The sequence below is a fragment of the Aethina tumida genome, chromosome 1 (genome assembly GCF_024364675.1).
Source record: "Aethina tumida isolate Nest 87 chromosome 1, icAetTumi1.1, whole genome shotgun sequence".
NCBI classification, from domain to species: Eukaryota; Metazoa; Arthropoda; class Insecta; order Coleoptera; family Nitidulidae; genus Aethina; species Aethina tumida.
Genome location: NC_065435.1, coordinates 20,721,196 through 20,736,123, shown reverse-complemented (window position 1 = coordinate 20,736,123; position 14,928 = coordinate 20,721,196).

The following is a 14,928-nucleotide window of genomic DNA, read 5'->3' as shown; positions in this document are numbered from 1 at the left end:
TTAATTTTAAAATTTATAAATTTATAAATTTAAATACTAAATTTTAAAAATTTAATTATTAAAACTTCAAAATTAAAACTTTAAAAATTTAAATACTATATTTTAAAAATTTAATTATTAAAACTTTAAATTTTAAAATTTAAATATTTAAATATTTAATTTTAAAATTTATAAATTTATAAATTTAAATACTAAATTTTAAAAATTTAATTATTAAAACTTTAAATTTTAAAATTTAAAAATTTAAATACTAAATTCAAAAAATTTAATTATTGAAGCTTTAAATTTTAAAATTTATAAATTTAAATTTCAAAATTTAAAAATTTAAATACTAAATTTTAAAAATTTAAAAATTTAAATACTAAATTTTAAAAATTTAAATATTAAACCTTTAAATTTTAAAATTTAAATTTTTAAATACTAAATTCTAAAAATTTAATTATAAAAGTTTAAATTTTAAAATTTATAAATTTAAATACTAAATTTTAAAAATTTCTTTACTAAACCTTTAAATTTTAAAAGTTAAAAATTTAAATACTAAATTTTAAAATTTAAAAATTTAAATTTCAAATTTTAAAAATTTAATTACTAAATTTTAAAAATTTAATTATTAAAACTTTAAATTTTAAAATTTAAAAATTTAAAATACTAAATTTTAAATATTTAATTATTAAAGCTTTAAATTTTAAAATTTAAAAATTTAAATACTAAATTTTAAAAATTTAATTATTAAAACTTTAAATTTTAAAATTTAAATTTTTAAATACTAAATTCTAAAAATTTAATTATAAAAGCTTTAAATTTTAAAATTTATAAATTTAAATACTAAATTTTAAAAATTTAATTACTAAACCTTTAAATTTTAAAAGTTAAAAATTTAAATACTAAATTTTAAAATTTAAAAATTTAAATTTCAAAATTTAAAAATTTAAATACTAAATTTTAAAAATTTAAAAATTTTAATACTAAATTTTAAAAATTTAATTATTAAACCTATAAATTTTAAAATTTAAATATTTAAATACTAAATTCTAAAAATTTAATTTTATAGCTTTAAATTTTAAAATTTTAAATTTAAATACTAAATTTTAAAAATTTAATTATTAAAACTTCAAAATTAAAACTTTAAAAATTTAAATACTATATTTTAAAAATTTATTTATTAAAATTTTAAATTTTAAAATTTAAAAATTTAAATACAAAATTTTAAAAATTTAATTATTAATATTTTAAATTTTAAAATTTAAAAATTTAAATACTAAATTTTACAAATTTAATTATTGAAATTTTAAATTTTAAAATTTAAATATTTAAATACTAAATTTTAAAAATTTAATTATTAAAGCTATAAATTTTAAAATTTATAAATTTAAATACTAAATTTTAAAAATTTAATTATTAAAACTTTAAATTTTAAAATTTAAAAATTTAAATACTAAATTTTAAAAATTTAATTATTAAAACTTTAAATTTTAAAATTTAAAAATTTAAATACTAAATTTTAAAAATTTAATTATTAAAACTTTAAATTTTAAAATTTAAATATTTAAATATTTAATTTTAAAATTTATAAATTTATAAATTTAAATACTAAATTTTAAAAATTTAATTATTAAAACTTTAAATTTTAAAATTTAAATATTTAAATATTTAATTTTAAAATTTATAAATTTATAAATTTAAATACTAAATTTTAAAAATTTAATTATTAAAACTTCAAAATTAAAACTTTAAAAATTTAAATACTATATTTTAAAAATTTAATTATTAAAACTTTAAATTTTAAAATTTAAATATTTAAATATTTAATTTTAAAATTTATAAATTTATAAATTTAAATACTAAATTTTAAAAATTTAATTATTAAAACTTTAAATTTTAAAATTTAAAAATTTAAATACTAAATTCAAAAAATTTAATTATTGAAGCTTTAAATTTTAAAATTTATAAATTTAAATTTCAAAATTTAAAAATTTAAATACTAAATTTTAAAAATTTAAAAATTTAAATACTAAATTTTAAAAATTTAAATATTAAACCTTTAAATTTTAAAATTTAAATTTTTAAATACTAAATTCTAAAAATTTAATTATAAAAGTTTAAATTTTAAAATTTATAAATTTAAATACTAAATTTTAAAAATTTATTTACTAAACCTTTAAATTTTAAAAGTTAAAAATTTAAATACTAAATTTTAAAATTTAAAAATTTAAATTTCAAATTTTAAAAATTTAATTACTAAATTTTAAAAATTTAATTATTAAAACTTTAAATTTTAAAATTTAAAAATTTAAAATACTAAATTTTAAATATTTAATTATTAAAGCTTTAAATTTTAAAATTTAAAAATTTAAATACTAAATTTTAAAAATTTAATTATTAAAACTTTAAATTTTAAAATTTAAATTTTTAAATACTAAATTCTAAAAATTTAATTATAAAAGCTTTAAATTTTAAAATTTATAAATTTAAATACTAAATTTTAAAAATTTAATTACTAAACCTTTAAATTTTAAAAGTTAAAAATTTAAATACTAAATTTTAAAATTTAAAAATTTAAATTTCAAAATTTAAAAATTTAAATAATAAATTTTAAAAATTTAAAAATTTTAATACTAAATTTTAAAAATTTAATTATTAAACCTTTAAATTTTAAAATTTAAATATTTAAATACTAAATTCTAAAAATTTAATTATTTAAGCTTTAAATTTTAAAATTTATAAATTTAAATAGTAAATTTTAAAAATTTAATTATTAAAACTTTATAATTAAAACTTTAAAAATTTAAATAATATATTTTAAAAATTTATTTATTAAAATTTTAAAATTTAAAAATTTAAATACTAAATTTTAAAAATTTAATTATTAAAACTTTAAATTTTAAAATTTAAATATTTAAATACTAAATTCTAAAAATTTAATTATTTAAGCTTTAAATTTTAAAATTTATAAATTTAAATAGTAAATTTTAAAAATTTAATTATTAAAACTTTAAAATTAAAACTTTAAAAATTTAAATAATATATTTTAAAAATTTATTTATTAAAATTTTAAAATTTAAAAATTTAAATACTAAATTTTAAAAATTTTATTATTAAAACTTTAAATTTTAAAATTTAAAAATTTAAAATACTAAATTTTAAAAATTTAATTATTAAAGCTTTAAATTTTAAAATTTAATAATTTAAATACTAAATTTTAAAAATTTAATTATTAAAACTTTAAATTTTAAAATTTAAATTTTTAAATACTAAATTCTAAAAATTTAATTATAAAAGCTTTAAATTTTAAAATTTATAAATTTAAATACTAAATTTTAAAAATTTATTTACTAAACCTTTAAATTTTAAAAGTTAAAAATTTAAATACTAAATTTTAAAATTTAAAAATTTAAATTTCAAATTTTAAAAATTTAATTACTAAATTTTAAAAATTTAATTATTAAAACTTTAAATTTTAAAATTTAAAAATTTAAAATACTAAATTTTAAATATTTAATTATTAAAGCTTTAAATTTTAAAATTTAAAAATTTAAATACTAAATTTTAAAAATTTAATTATTAAAACTTTAAGTTTTAAAATTTAAATTTTTAAATACTAAATTCTAAAAATTTAATTATAAAAGCTTTAAATTTTAAAATTTATAAATTTAAATACTAAATTTTAAAAATTTAATTACTAAACCTTTAAATTTTAAAAGTTAAAAATTTAAATACTAAATTTTAAAATTTAAAAATTTAAATTTCAAAATTTAAAAATTTAAATACTAAATTTTAAAAATTTAAAAATTTTAATACTAAATTTTAAAAATTTAATTATTAAACCTTTAAATTTTAAAATTTAAATATTTAAATACTAAATTCTAAAAATTTAATTTTATAGCTTTAAATTTTAAAATTTTAAATTTAAATACTAAATTTTAAAAATTTAATTATTAAAACTTCAAAATTAAAACTTTAAAAATTTAAATACTATATTTTAAAAATTTATTTATTAAAATTTTAAATTTTAAAATTTAAAAATTTAAATACTAAATTTTAAAAATTTAATTATTAATATTTTAAATTTTAAAATTTAAAAATTTAAATACTAAATTTTACAAATTTAATTATTGAAATTTTAAATTTTAAAATTTAAATATTTAAATACTAAATTTTAAAAATTTAATTATTAAAGCTATAAATTTTAAAATTTATAAATTTAAATACTAAATTTTAAAAATTTAATTATTAAAACTTTAAATTTTAAAATTTAAAAATTTAAATACTAAATTTTAAAAATTTAATTATTAAAACTTTAAATTTTAAATTTTAAATATTTAAATACTAAATTCAAAAAATTTAATTATTAAAGCTTTAAATTTTAAAATTTATAAATTTAAATTTCAAAATTTAAAAATTTAAATACTAAATTTTAAAAATTTAAAAATTTAAATACTAAATTTTAAAAATTTAATTATTAAACCTTTAAATTTTAAAATTTAAATATTTAAATACTAAATTCTAAAAATTTAATTTTAATGCTTTAAATTTTAAAATTTAAAAATTTAAATACTAAATTTTAAAAATTTATTTATTAAAATTTTAAATTTTAAAATTTAAAAATTTAAATACTAAATTTTAAAAATTTAATTATTAAAACTTTAAATTTTAAAATTTAAATATTTAAATATTTAATTTTAAAATTTATAAATTTATAAATTTAAATACTAAATTTTAAAAATTTAATTATTAAAACTTCAAAATTAAAACTTTAAAAATTTAAATACTATATTTTAAAAATTTAATTATTAAAACTTTAAATTTTAAAATTTAAATATTTAAATATTTAATTTTAAAATTTATAAATTTATAAATTTAAATACTAAATTTTAAAAATTTAATTATTAAAACTTTAAATTTTAAAATTTAAAAATTTAAATACTAAATTCAAAAAATTTAATTATTGAAGCTTTAAATTTTAAAATTTATAAATTTAAATTTCAAAATTTAAAAATTTAAATACTAAATTTTAAAAATTTAAAAATTTAAATACTAAATTTTAAAAATTTAAATATTAAACCTTTAAATTTTAAAATTTAAATTTTTAAATACTAAATTCTAAAAATTTAATTATAAAAGTTTAAATTTTAAAATTTATAAATTTAAATACTAAATTTTAAAAATTTATTTACTAAACCTTTAAATTTTAAAAGTTAAAAATTTAAATACTAAATTTTAAAATTTAAAAATTTAAATTTCAAATTTTAAAAATTTAATTACTAAATTTTAAAAATTTAATTATTAAAACTTTAAATTTTAAAATTTAAAAATTTAAAATACTAAATTTTAAATATTTAATTATTAAAGCTTTAAATTTTAAAATTTAAAAATTTAAATACTAAATTTTAAAAATTTAATTATTAAAACTTTAAATTTTAAAATTTAAATTTTTAAATACTAAATTCTAAAAATTTAATTATAAAAGCTTTAAATTTTAAAATTTATAAATTTAAATACTAAATTTTAAAAATTTAATTACTAAACCTTTAAATTTTAAAAGTTAAAAATTTAAATACTAAATTTTAAAATTTAAAAATTTAAATTTCAAAATTTAAAAATTTAAATACTAAATTTTAAAAATTTAAAAATTTTAATACTAAATTTTAAAAATTTAATTATTAAACCTTTAAATTTTAAAATTTAAATATTTAAATACTAAATTCTAAAAATTTAATTTTATAGCTTTAAATTTTAAAATTTTAAATTTAAATACTAAATTTTAAAAATTTAATTATTAAAACTTCAAAATTAAAACTTTAAAAATTTAAATACTATATTTTAAAAATTTATTTATTAAAATTTTAAATTTTAAAATTTAAAAATTTAAATACAAAATTTTAAAAATTTAATTATTAATATTTTAAATTTTAAAATTTAAAAATTTAAATACTAAATTTTACAAATTTAATTATTGAAATTTTAAATTTTAAAATTTAAATATTTAAATACTAAATTTTAAAAATTTAATTATTAAAGCTATAAATTTTAAAATTTATAAATTTAAATACTAAATTTTAAAAATTTAATTATTAAAACTTTAAATTTTAAAATTTAAAAATTTAAATACTAAATTTTAAAAATTTAATTATTAAAACTTTAAATTTTAAAATTTAAAAATTTAAATACTAAATTTTAAAAATTTAATTATTAAAACTTTAAATTTTAAAATTTAAATATTTAAATATTTAATTTTAAAATTTATTAATTTATAAATTTAAATACTAAATTTTAAAAATTTAATTATTAAAACTTTAAATTTTAAAATTTAAATATTTAAATATTTAATTTTAAAATTTATAAATTTATAAATTTAAATACTAAATTTTAAAAATTTAATTATTAAAACTTCAAAATTAAAACTTTAAAAATTTAAATACTATATTTTAAAAATTTAATTATTAAAACTTTAAATTTTAAAATTTAAATATTTAAATATTTAATTTTAAAATTTATAAATTTATAAATTTAAATACTAAATTTTAAAAATTTAATTATTAAAACTTTAAATTTTAAAATTTAAAAATTTAAATACTAAATTCAAAAAATTTAATTATTGAAGCTTTAAATTTTAAAATTTATAAATTTAAATTTCAAAATTTAAAAATTTAAATACTAAATTTTAAAAATTTAAAAATTTAAATACTAAATTTTAAAAATTTAAATATTAAACCTTTAAATTTTAAAATTTAAATTTTTAAATACTAAATTCTAAAAATTTAATTATAAAAGTTTAAATTTTAAAATTTATAAATTTAAATACTAAATTTTAAAAATTTATTTACTAAACCTTTAAATTTTAAAAGTTAAAAATTTAAATACTAAATTTTAAAATTTAAAAATTTAAATTTCAAATTTTAAAAATTTAATTACTAAATTTTAAAAATTTAATTATTAAAACTTTAAATTTTAAAATTTAAAAATTTAAAATACTAAATTTTAAATATTTAATTATTAAAGCTTTAAATTTTAAAATTTAAAAATTTAAATACTAAATTTTAAAAATTTAATTATTAAAACTTTAAATTTTAAAATTTAAATTTTTAAATACTAAATTCTAAAAATTTAATTATAAAAGCTTTAAATTTTAAAATTTATAAATTTAAATACTAAATTTTAAAAATTTAATTACTAAACCTTTAAATTTTAAAAGTTAAAAATTTAAATACTAAATTTTAAAATTTAAAAATTTAAATTTCAAAATTTAAAAATTTAAATACTAAATTTTAAAAATTTATAAATTTTAATACTAAATTTTAAAAATTTAATTATTAAACCTTTAAATTTTAAAATTTAAATATTTAAATACTAAATTCTAAAAATTTAATTTTATAGCTTTAAATTTTAAAATTTTAAATTTAAATACTAAATTTTAAAAATTTAATTATTAAAACTTCAAAATTAAAACTTTAAAAATTTAAATACTATATTTTAAAAATTTATTTATTAAAATTTTAAATTTTAAAATTTAAAAATTTAAATACAAAATTTTAAAAATTTAATTATTAATATTTTAAATTTTAAAATTTAAAAATTTAAATACTAAATTTTACAAATTTAATTATTGAAATTTTAAATTTTGAAATTTAAATATTTAAATACTAAATTTTAAAAATTTAATTATTAAAGCTATAAATTTTAAAATTTATAAATTTAAATACTAAATTTTAAAAATTTAATTATTAAAACTTTAAATTTTAAAATTTAAAAATTTAAATACTAAAATTTAAAAATTTAATTATTAAAACTTTAAATTTTAAAATTTAAAAATTTAAATACTAAATTTTAAAAATTTAATTATTAAAACTTTAAATTTTAAAATTTAAATATTTAAATATTTAATTTTAAAATTTATAAATTTATAAATTTAAATACTAAATTTTAAAAATTTAATTATTAAAACTTTAAATTTTAAAATTTAAATATTTAAATATTTAATTTTAAAATTTATAAATTTATAAATTTAAATACTAAATTTTAAAAATTTAATTATTAAAACTTCAAAATTAAAACTTTAAAAATTTAAATACTATATTTTAAAAATTTAATTATTAAAACTTTAAATTTTAAAATTTAAATATTTAAATATTTAATTTTAAAATTTATAAATTTATAAATTTAAATACTAAATTTTAAAAATTTAATTATTAAAACTTTAAATTTTAAAATTTAAAAATTTAAATACTAAATTTTAAAAATTTAATTATTAAACCTTTAAATTTTAAAATTTAAATATTTAAATACTAAATTCTAAAAATTTAATTTTAATGCTTTAAATTTTAAAATTTAAAAATTTAAATACTAAATTTTAAAAATTTATTTATTAAAATTTTAAATTTTAAAATTTAAAAATTTAAATACTAAATTTTAAAAATTTAATTATTAAAACTTTAAATTTTAAAATTTAAATATTTAAATATTTAATTTTAAAATTTATAAATTTATAAATTTAAATACTAAATTTTAAAAATTTAATTATTAAAACTTCAAAATTAAAACTTTAAAAATTTAAATACTATATTTTAAAAATTTAATTATTAAAACTTTAAATTTTAAAATTTAAATATTTAAATATTTAATTTTAAAATTTATAAATTTATAAATTTAAATACTAAATTTTAAAAATTTAATTATTAAAACTTTAAATTTTAAAATTTAAAAATTTAAATACTAAATTTTAAAAATTTAATTATTAAAACTTCAAAATTAAAACTTTAAAAATTTAAATACTATATTTTAAAAATTTATTTATTAAAATTTTAAATTTTAAAATTTAAAAATTTAAATACTAAATTTTAAAAATCTAATTATTAAAACTTTAAATTTTAAAATTTAAATATTTAAATACTAAATTCTAAAAATTTAATTATTAAAGCTTTAAATTTTAAAATTTATAAATTTAAATAGTAAATTTTAAAAATTTAATTATTAAAACTTTAAAATTAAAACTTTGAAAATTTTAATAATATATTTTAAAAATTTATTTATTAAAATTTTAAAATTTAAAAATTTAAATACTAAATTTTAAAAATTTAATTATTAAAACTATAAATTATAAAATTTAAATATTTAAATACTAAATTCTAAAAATTTAATTATTAAAGCTTTAAATTTTAAAATTTATAAATTTAAATAGTAAATTTTAAAAATTTAATTATTAAAACTTTAAATTTTAAAATTTAAAAATTTAAAATACTAAATTTTAAAAATTTAATTATTAAAGCTTTAAATTTTAAAATTTAAAAATTTAAATACTAAATTTTAAAAATTTAATTATTAAAACTTTAAATTTTAAAATTTAAATTTTTAAATACTAAATTCTAAAAATTTAATTATAAAAACTTTAAATTTTAAAATTTATAAACTTAAATACTAAATTTTAAAAATTTAATTACTAAACCTTTAAATTTTAAAAGTTAAAAATTTAAATACTAAATTTTAAAATTTAAAAATTTAAATTTCAAAATTTAAAAATTTAAATACTAAATTTTAAAAATTTAAAAATTTTAATACTAAATTTTAAAAATTTAATTATTAAACCTTTAAATTTTAAAATTTAAATATTTAAATACAAAATTCTAAAAATTTAATTTTATAGCTTTAAATTTTAAAATTTTAAATTTAAATACTAAATTTTAAAAATTTAATTATTAAAACTTCAAAATTAAAACTTTAAAAATTTAAATACTATATTTAAAAAATTTATTTATTAAAATTTTAAATTTTAAAATTTAAAAATTTAAATACTAAATTTTAAAAATTTAATTATTAAAATTTTAAATTTTAAAATTTAAAAAGTTAAATACTAAATTTTACAAATTTAATTATTGAAATTTTAAATTTTAAAATTTAAATATTTAAATACTAAATTTTAAAAATTTAATTATAAAAGCTATAAATTTTAAAATTTATAAATTTAAATACTAAATTTTAAAAATTTAATTATTAAAACTTTAAATTTTAAAATTTAAAAATTTAAATACTAAATTTTAAAAATTTAAATATTAAAACTTTAAATTTTAAATTTTAAATATTTAAATACTAAATTCAAAAAATTTAATTATTAAAGCTTTAAATTTTAAAATTTATAAATTTAAATTTCAAAATTTAAATATTTAAATACTAAATTTTAAAAATTTAAAAATTTAAATACTAAATTTTAAAAATTTAAAAATTTAAACACTAAATTTTAAAAATTTAATTATTAAACCTTTAAATTTTAAAATTTAAATATTTAAATACTAAATTCTAAAAATTTAATTTTAATGCTTTAAATTTTAAAATTTAAAAATTTAAAAATTTAAATACTAAATTTTTAAAATTTATTTATTAAAATTTTAAATTTTAAAATTTAAAAATTTAAATACTAAATTTTAAAAATTTAATTATTAAAACTTTAAATTTTAAAATTTAAATATTTAAATATTTAATTTTAAAATTTATAAATTTATAAATTTAAATACTAAATTTTAAAAATTTAATTATTAAAACTTCAAAATTAAAACTTTAAAAATTTAAATACTATATTTTAAAAATTTATTTATTAAAATTTTAAATTTTAAAATTTAAAAATTTAAATACTAAATTTTAAAAATTTAATTATTAAAACTTTAAATTTTAAAATTTAAATAGTTAAATACTAAATTCTAAAAATTTAATTATTAAAGCTTTAAATTTTAAAATTTATAAATTTAAATAGTAAATTTTAAAAATTTAATTATTAAAACTTTAAAATTAAAACTTTAAAAATTTAAATAATATATTTTAAAAATTTATTTATTAAAATTTTTAAATTTAAAAATTTAAATACTAAATTTTAAAAATTTAATTATTAAAACTATAAATTATAAAATTTAAATATTTAAATACTAAATTCTAAAAATTTAATTATTAAAGCTTTAAATTTTAAAATTTATAAATTTAAATAGTAAATTTTAAAAATTTAATTATTAAAACTTTAAAATTAAAACTTTAAAAATTTAAATAATATATTTTAAAAATTTATTTATTAAAATTTTAAAATTTAAAAATTTAAATACTAAATTTTAAAAATTTAATTATTAAAACTTTAAATTTTAAAATTTAAATATTTAAATACTAAATTCTAAAAATTTAATTATTTAAGCTTTAAATTTTAAAATTTATAAATTTAAATAGTAAATTTTAAAAATTTAATTATTAAAACTTTAAAATTAAAACTTTAAAAATTTAAATAATATATTTTAAAAATTTATTTATTAAAATTTTAAAATTTAAAAATTTAAATACTAAATTTTAAAAATTTTATTATTAAAACTTTAAATTTTAAAATTTAAAAATTTAAAATACTAAATTTTAAAAATTTAATTATTAAAGCTTTAAATTTTAAAATTTAATAATTTAAATACTAAATTTTAAAAATTTAATTATTAAAACTTTAAATTTTAAAATTTAAATTTTTAAATACTAAATTCTAAAAATTTAATTATAAAAGCTTTAAATTTTAAAATTTATAAATTTAAATACTAAATTTTAAAAATTTATTTACTAAACCTTTAAATTTTAAAAGTTAAAAATTTAAATACTAAATTTTAAAATTTAAAAATTTAAATTTCAAATTTTAAAAATTTAATTACTAAATTTTAAAAATTTAATTATTAAAACTTTAAATTTTAAAATTTAAAAATTTAAAATACCAAATTTTAAATATTTAATTATTAAAGCTTTAAATTTTAAAATTTAAAAATTTAAATACTAAATTTTAAAAATTTAATTATTAAAACTTTAAATTTTAAAATTTAAATTTTTAAATACTAAATTCTAAAAATTTAATTATAAAAGCTTTAAATTTTAAAATTTATAAATTTAAATACTAAATTTTAAAAATTTAATTACTAAACCTTTAAATTTTAAAAGTTAAAAATTTAAATACTAAATTTTAAAATTTAAAAATTTAAATTTCAAAATTTAAAAATTTAAATACTAAATTTTAAAAATTTAAAAATTTTAATACTAAATTTTAAAAATTTAATTATTAAACCTTTAAATTTTAAAATTTAAATATTTAAATACTAAATTCTAAAAATTTAATTTTATAGCTTTAAATTTTAAAATTTTAAATTTAAATACTAAATTTTAAAAATTTAATTATTAAAACTTCAAAATTAAAACTTTAAAATTTTAAATACTATATTTTAAAAATTTATTTATTAAAATTTTAAATTTTAAAATTTAAAAATTTAAATACTAAATTTTAAAAATTTAATTATTAATATTTTAAATTTTAAAATTTAAAAATTTAAATACTAAATTTTACAAATTTAATTATTGAAATTTTAAATTTTAAAATTTAAATATTTAAATACTAAATTTTAAAAATTTAATTATTAAAGCTATAAATTTTAAAATTTATAAATTTAAATACTAAATTTTAAAAATTTAATTATTAAAACTTTAAATTTTAAAATTTAAAAATTTAAATACTAAATTTTAAAAATTTAATTATTAAAACTTTAAATTTTAAATTTTAAATATTTAAATACTAAATTCAAAAAATTTAATTATTAAAGCTTTAAATTTTAAAATTTATAAATTTAAATTTCAAAATTTAAAAATTTAAATACTAAATTTTAAAAATTTAAAAATTTAAATACTAAATTTTAAAAATTTAATTATTAAACCTTTAAATTTTAAAATTTAAATATTTAAATACTAAATTCTAAAAATTTAATTTTAATGCTTTAAATTTTAAAATTTAAAAATTTAAATACTAAATTTTAAAAATTTATTTATTAAAATTTTAAATTTTAAAATTTAAAAATTTAAATACTAAATTTTAAAAATTTAATTATTAAAACTTTAAATTTTAAAATTTAAATATTTAAATATTTAATTTTAAAATTTATAAATTTATAAATTTAAATACTAAATTTTAAAAATTTAATTATTAAAACTTCAAAATTAAAACTTTAAAAATTTAAATACTATATTTTAAAAATTTATTTATTAAAATTTTAAATTTTAAAATTTAAAAATTTAAATACTAAATTTTAAAAATTTAATTATTAAAACTTTAAATTTTAAAATTTAAATAGTTAAATACTAAATTCTAAAAATTTAATTATTAAAGCTTTAAATTTTAAAATTTATAAATTTAAATAGTAAATTTTAAAAATTTAATTATTAAAACTTTAAAATTAAAACTTTAAAAATTTAAATAATATATTTTAAAAATTTATTTATTAAAATTTTTAAATTTAAAAATTTAAATACTAAATTTTAAAAATTTAATTATTAAAACTATAAATTATAAAATTTAAATATTTAAATACTAAATTCTAAAAATTTAATTATTAAAGCTTTAAATTTTAAAATTTATAAATTTAAATAGTAAATTTTAAAAATTTAATTATTAAAACTTTAAAATTAAAACTTTAAAAATTTAAATAATATATTTTAAAAATTTATTTATTAAAATTTTAAAATTTAAAAATTTAAATACTAAATTTTAAAAATTTAATTATTAAAACTTTAAATTTTAAAATTTAAATATTTAAATACTAAATTCTAAAAATTTAATTATTTAAGCTTTAAATTTTAAAATTTATAAATTTAAATAGTAAATTTTAAAAATTTAATTATTAAAACTTTAAAATTAAAACTTTAAAAATTTAAATAATATATTTTAAAAATTTATTTATTAAAATTTTAAAATTTAAAAATTTAAATACTAAATTTTAAAAATTTTATTATTAAAACTTTAAATTTTAAAATTTAAAAATTTAAAATACTAAATTTTAAAAATTTAATTATTAAAGCTTTAAATTTTAAAATTTAATAATTTAAATACTAAATTTTAAAAATTTAATTATTAAAACTTTAAATTTTAAAATTTAAATTTTTAAATACTAAATTCTAAAAATTTAATTATAAAAGCTTTAAATTTTAAAATTTATAAATTTAAATACTAAATTTTAAAAATTTATTTACTAAACCTTTAAATTTTAAAAGTTAAAAATTTAAATACTAAATTTTAAAATTTAAAAATTTAAATTTCAAATTTTAAAAATTTAATTACTAAATTTTAAAAATTTAATTATTAAAACTTTAAATTTTAAAATTTAAAAATTTAAAATACCAAATTTTAAATATTTAATTATTAAAGCTTTAAATTTTAAAATTTAAAAATTTAAATACTAAATTTTAAAAATTTAATTATTAAAACTTTAAATTTTAAAATTTAAATTTTTAAATACTAAATTCTAAAAATTTAATTATAAAAGCTTTAAATTTTAAAATTTATAAATTTAAATACTAAATTTTAAAAATTTAATTACTAAACCTTTAAATTTTAAAAGTTAAAAATTTAAATACTAAATTTTAAAATTTAAAAATTTAAATTTCAAAATTTAAAAATTTAAATACTAAATTTTAAAAATTTAAAAATTTTAATACTAAATTTTAAAAATTTAATTATTAAACCTTTAAATTTTAAAATTTAAATATTTAAATACTAAATTCTAAAAATTTAATTTTATAGCTTTAAATTTTAAAATTTTAAATTTAAATACTAAATTTTAAAAATTTAATTATTAAAACTTCAAAATTAAAACTTTAAAATTTTAAATACTATATTTTAAAAATTTATTTATTAAAATTTTAAATTTTAAAATTTAAAAATTTAAATACTAAATTTTAAAAATTTAATTATTAATATTTTAAATTTTAAAATTTAAAAATTTAAATACTAAATTTTACAAATTTAATTATTGAAATTTTAAATTTTAAAATTTAAATATTTAAATACTAAATTTTAAAAATTTAATTATTAAAGCTATAAATTTTAAAATTTATAAATTTAAATACTAAATTTTAAAAATTTAATTATTAAAACTTTAAATTTTAAAATTT